Source organism: Microtus ochrogaster, unplaced genomic scaffold, assembly GCF_000317375.1.
Source record: "Microtus ochrogaster isolate Prairie Vole_2 unplaced genomic scaffold, MicOch1.0 UNK138, whole genome shotgun sequence".
NCBI lineage: Eukaryota > Metazoa > Chordata > Mammalia > Rodentia > Cricetidae > Microtus > Microtus ochrogaster.
The window spans coordinates 342,659-348,711 of NW_004949236.1; positions in this window are offsets into that span (position 1 = coordinate 342,659).

The window sequence follows — 6,053 nt, forward strand, 5'->3', positions numbered from 1 at the left end:
TTAGAAAGCATCTTCAATTAGTGTCACTTGAATTCCACTTTTAGTCACATCTCAGTCAAATCTGAGGGGTAGAAATGGGCATAAACAACTGGAATGTGAATATATACACTAATAAGGTTCTGAATTAATCATGGACCAAAACTGATGGAAGCCTCATACCTCCCAAAGGGACTCACAAGACGAGAGAACACTTCATGAAATTTGTCTCTGTTCCTCTGAGGATTTCACTTTACTCTGTGAGACTCATTCACACACAGGTCACACACTTGCGGACTGGTTTGTCAAGACACCCTGAAAAGGAGCAAGGGAGATGCAAGCAGATAATCCTCACCCTTAGAAACCATACTGCTGCAATTCTGCAACATCCAATCCCAGTACAAAGCCCTCTGAGCAGGCTCCAGGCATTGACCCTCCTCCTGGGAGAAGTCCACAGTCACACCACCGGCTGTCAACAGACCACAAAAAAACAAAAACAAAACAACAGTTTGAACTATCCTGTTAGTGGGAGAAAGAGGTGGGTGGAATTCTGAATCTGTTAGTTCTAGTTCAGCCTGGTCTATAAGGTGAGTTCTTGGCCAGACAGAGCAATATAAGAACAACAACAACAACAACAAAAAACTTAGTCATGTGTCCATGGAAAAAGTACTTTTCTTGATCCAAGCAGACAAAAGACTATATTAATTATTCAAAATGATTTTTTTAACATATTGTCCTATAATGCTTGTTCCTTCCTTTCCTTTTTTTTGGGGGGGGGTTAAGATAGGGTTTCTTTTATAGCTATTACTGTCCTTAAACTTGCTCTGCATACCAGGCTGGCAATGCAATCAAGAGCTCCACCTGCCTCTCCCTCCCTAGTGCTGGGATTAAAGGCATGTGCCACCAGCATCTGCCTTACAATGGCTTTTCTAACTGTGGAAACAGTGTGAGCTGATACCCTCAAACAGCATACTTTGCTTTCTGGACTCTACTAGCAACATTCAGAACTCAGGACAAGAAGACACATTCCATTTTTGTTGTTGTTTTCTTTTTTGAGACAGGTTGTCACCATATAGCTATGGAAGTCCTGGAGCTAACTATATACATAAGGCTGGCCTCAATCTTACTGAGATCCACCTGCCTGTGCCTCTAGAGCTCTGGTATTCAAGGCCCGTGCCAAAAGGTCTGGCAAAGACACTTTTCAGAATGCTCTATTTGCATCACATAGTGCAGAGGTCTCTGATGAAAAATTAATAATAGGTAAAACATTTTACTTTTACTTTTAAATATTAATGTTCACAATCATAACTGTGGGCCTCGCAATTATCTATAGACAGATAGATATAGATATTATATATATCTTGAAACCAGCCAAATCGACAACTATCCCTTTCATGAATAATATCTAAAACCTCTCCGGGGATGTCAATTCCCCAAGTACATGTACCACTCTCTTGACTAGGTAAGCGGTTTAACACGGAAGTTTGCATGATGAATGTGAATTTCAAGAGCTTTGTCTTATCCACAATAGCAAATACACACACACACACACATACACACACACACACATACACACACACACACATACACACACACACACAACCCCGCATTTTCAACTATCAACAGATAAATTCAAATATTCTACTATATTATTTTTATAAGAATATTTTGGCAATCAGAAGATAAATTTTACAAAACAGGCTTATTTGACATGATCTAAAATACACCACGGGTAAGCCATCCACAGCAGAATTTCAGAGCCGGCTTCCATATGAGCGTCAGAGAAACAGCTCGCGGCTCTGGTCCCTTCCCTCCTGGGTCGCAGACCAGCGGCTCCTCTGACCTCGGAGGTTCCAGGGCTGCCGGGCTGCGGTTTCCCCCCACAGCTGACTACTGACTTTTCCCAGGCTGCCCCGCGGCGACTGCTGCTCCGGGGAGTTTTCGCGTCCCTGCGGCACCCCTCCGCACCCAGGTCTGCACCACGCGGTTCCCCACTGTGCAGGTCCCCAAGCAACAACAGGGAATGCGTACTCGTCACTTTTGTCTTTTGCTCCTCCGTATAACTTACCCGACCTCAGCAATCCTCCTTCCCATCTTCAATCAGGTATCTCCCCCCCAACCCCGCCCAGCGTGCACTTCCTCTACACCTGACCAATGGCAAATGATTTCCTCCAAGCGCTCTTTCCGGTTGAGTGTCTCAGCCCCACCGTGACTGGTCTCTCTTCCTGCACCTCAGGCTGCCTTTCACACAGCTCCAGCCCTCTGGATGCCCTGGTCTCCTTCTGCAGCAGCCTCCGTACATGTTTGCTGCCAGCCTAGACCAGAACTGTGTCCAGGAGGACGCTACACCCCCCTTCCTCACCATTTTATCCTGAGTTTGACCATTCCGGATTAAAATTGTTCCGTCTAATACCTCATTTTGGGAGTTTAGTTCCTGGCCTATAAACTCATAGAAAAAGAGAACAATCACCCCAAATCCTTATGCTCAGCTTCCATAGTCCAAACACAAACTAAGATGAAATATTGCTGCCCAAAAGCACCATTTCCATAGCTGTGTCCCCTAAGGAGACCAAAGTAGATGAAATATGAGAGACAGAACACACACACCAGAAGTATATTCAATGAGGTCAAAGTACATAGACGAAGAAAGCCTCTGATGTCAAAGGGGACAGGAACAAAGAAAGTGATTAAGAACAAGCAAATGGCTTGTCCTGGAATAGCGAAGACAATTCAGGCTATGAAAACTCAACTCAATAAGGAGTTAGAAACACCAAAGAAAATTCAAATGAAAATAAAAAAAGAACTGAACAATACATAATAATCATAACAGTAAATCAACAAAAAAACCTCGCCACGGGAATAGATCAACTAGGAGACAGAAAATCGGGGCTTGTAGACAAGGTAAGAGAATCTGCATCACTCTGTCAAATGAAATGATAAATTTAAAAAATAGATGCTCCATGCAAGTAGCACTAGTAAAATGTGAAAGTGAAATTCCAGGTGCATCTTCTACATTGTGTTGCAGAACTGTCATCACAGAGAGTATTCCTGGGAAGCAGGATAATCATTTCATTCATGCTACAAATGAAGTGTCACTAAGAACCACCTTTATCCCACCCTCATAGTTCCCTACTATTAACAGCCAGATACCTGGAATTCCATGGTTAGCCATATCAACTTTAGGTGGGGAAGCCGTTTCAGAAACATTGGATTTCGAAAAGAAATAGGTGTCTCTGTAAGTTGCTGGGCTAAACACTGCCTGATTTTAGTGGAATTGCTTTGAGTTTCCCCCCATTTAATTTGATGTTGGCTGTTAGCTTGCTAAATTTGCTTTTATTGTGTAGGTATATCCTTAGTATCTCTAATCTCTCCAAGACCTTTATCGTGAAGGAGTGTTGAATTTGGTCAAAGGCTTTTTCAGCATCTAATAAGATGATCATTTATTTTTTTTCTTTCAGTTTGTTTATATGGTGCATTACATTGACTGATTTTCATATGTTGAACCATCCCAGCATCTCTGGGTTAAAGCCCTCTTGATTGTGCTGGATGACATTTTTTTATGTGTTCTTGAATTCGATTTGTATTTTATTGGGTATTTTTGCATCAATGTTCATGACTGGGATTGGTATGATAATTCTCTTTCATCATTGAGCCTTTGAGTGCTTTAGGTATCAGGATTACTGTGGCCTCATAGAAAGAATTTGGATAATGCTTTTTTCTATTTCAATTTTGTGGAATAATTTGAGGAATATTGGTATTAACTTGTCTTTAAAAGTATAGTAGAATCCTGTGCTAAAACCGTATGATTCTGGGCTTTTTTTTCAAATTGGGAGACTTATAATGGCTGCTTCTGTTTCCTTAGGGGTTCTAGGCCTATTTAAATTGTATAGCTGACTGGGTAGTGTTTCTGCACACCTTTAATCCCACCACTCGGGAGTCAGAAGCAGGTGATCTCTGTAAGTTCGAGGCCAGCTTGATCTACAAGAGGTAGTGCCAGGATAGGATCCAAACTACAGAGAAACCCTGTCTCAAAAATCAAATAATAATAATAAGAAGAATGTTTAACTTATCTTGTTTTAACTTTGGTAAGTGGCTTCTATAAAGCAAATTGTCCATTACCTTTAGTTTTTCAATTTTTCTTGAGTACAGGTTTTGAAGTATGACCTAATTTATCTCTAGATTCCCTTGGTGTCTGGTGTCATATCCCCCTTTTCTTTTCTGGTTTTATTAACTTGAATATTTTCTTTCTGCCTTTTTGTTGTATGATATTTTGATTTCATTCTGAAAATAAAGCTTGTTTTGAGTGAGAGGGTGGAGCTAACCACTAGCTGACCACAGTTAAGTATAGAGGTATGCAGGGCTGTGGTCAGATATGAAAAATGAAGTAGTAACATAGGGCAGGGGGGAATATCATCCCTTTTTGGAGGAAGAAATTAAAGAGGAAAGAAGAAATGAAAGAGGTGGCTGCTCTCCTACTCTTTCATGTTCGTACCCTAATACCTGACTCGCAATTTTTTTTTATTGATAAAGAATAAATAGATAAGTGCTTCAACCAGTGCTCAACATGGGGCACGAAATCTCAAGATAGCCAGGTGCCCTTGACTTTGCAGTCATCTGGAGCCATGCCTGGCAATGCCAACACCCGTAGGCTGCCCTGGTTCCCAGAACTCATGATTGCTCACAACCATCTGTAGCTACAGTTTTATAGGATTAAATATCTTCTGGCTGTGCACAAGCATCTCACATGCATGAAGTATAAAATACATACAAGTTTGATAGCACATATAAAATAAAAGTAACTAAATTAGAAAAATATTTGGAGTTCATTTTTAATTTGTACATCTACTTCCAATTAAAACCGTATCAACTGCAACAATGGAAATGGAACGTTAAGATATGAGTGGGAATATATGCCACTGAGTTTCTGAATGTATCATGGAACCAAAATGAAAGATTCATGATATCTCAAAGTAGAAAAAGATAAGGAAAATGCAAATACCATGAGAAGTTATTTTCTACTACCAGAATTTCCCTAATCTCCTATAGTCTCTAAGACAGTTTCACAGAGTTTACGACCTACAAAGCAGGTAATTATAAAGGATGAGTCAGGGGTCCTACAAGCAAAGTATTCTCACCTACAGAGATCAGGTTACTGTAGTTCTCCAACATCACATCAGTGTACAAAGCCCTCTGAGCAGAGTGCAGGCATTCCCACCCTTCAACAACTCCACGTCAAACAGATCCTCAAAAAAAAAAGAAAGAAAGAAAGAAAGAAAGAAAGAAAGAAAGAAAGAAAGAAAAACAAAAACTATAGTTTTTCCCAGGAAAGTGCTCTGTGGGGCAGAGAACTTTTCCAGATAAAGAAAACATAAAGAAAACCGGGTGGTGGTGATGCATGCCTTTAATCGCAGCACTTAGAGGACAGAGGCAGGTGGATCTCTGTGAGTTCGAGGCCAGTTTGGCCTACAAGAGCTAATTCCAGGATAGGCTCCAAAGCTACAGGGAAACCCTGTCTCCAAAAATTAAAAAAAAAAATTAAAAAAGGAAGGAAGGAAGGAAGGGAAAACAAACATAAGGGAATTAAGTTTAGATATGTGATGTAGATGAAGCGTGACAATTGCTAAGTAAGATGCAGTCTAGAGGGGCTACAGCAATGGCTTTATAATTAAGAATCTGATAGTACCAGACAACAGCCATGCCTCTGGTACACAGACATACTTCTAGTCAAAAAAAAAAACTGCATGCTGTGGAGTAATCCTTCTGTACACTGTGGATATGTCACTATGATTGGTTCAACAAACAAGCTGACTGGCCAGTAGCTGAACAGGATAAAGTTAGGTGGGAAAGCCAAACTGAGAATGATGGGATGAGGAAGGGCAGAGTCAGAGGAGAAACCGGCGTGGCTGAGGAAGGAGGGTGTGTACAAAATGAAGTAACAAGTCATGAACTACATGACAGCACATAAATTGATAGAAATCGGTTAATTTAAGTTATAAGTAATATGATTTATGGTGGGAAGATGCTGGCAGGTTCCCCTCCTGTTGTGGGGAACTGCGGTGTGTGGGAGACAGACAGAT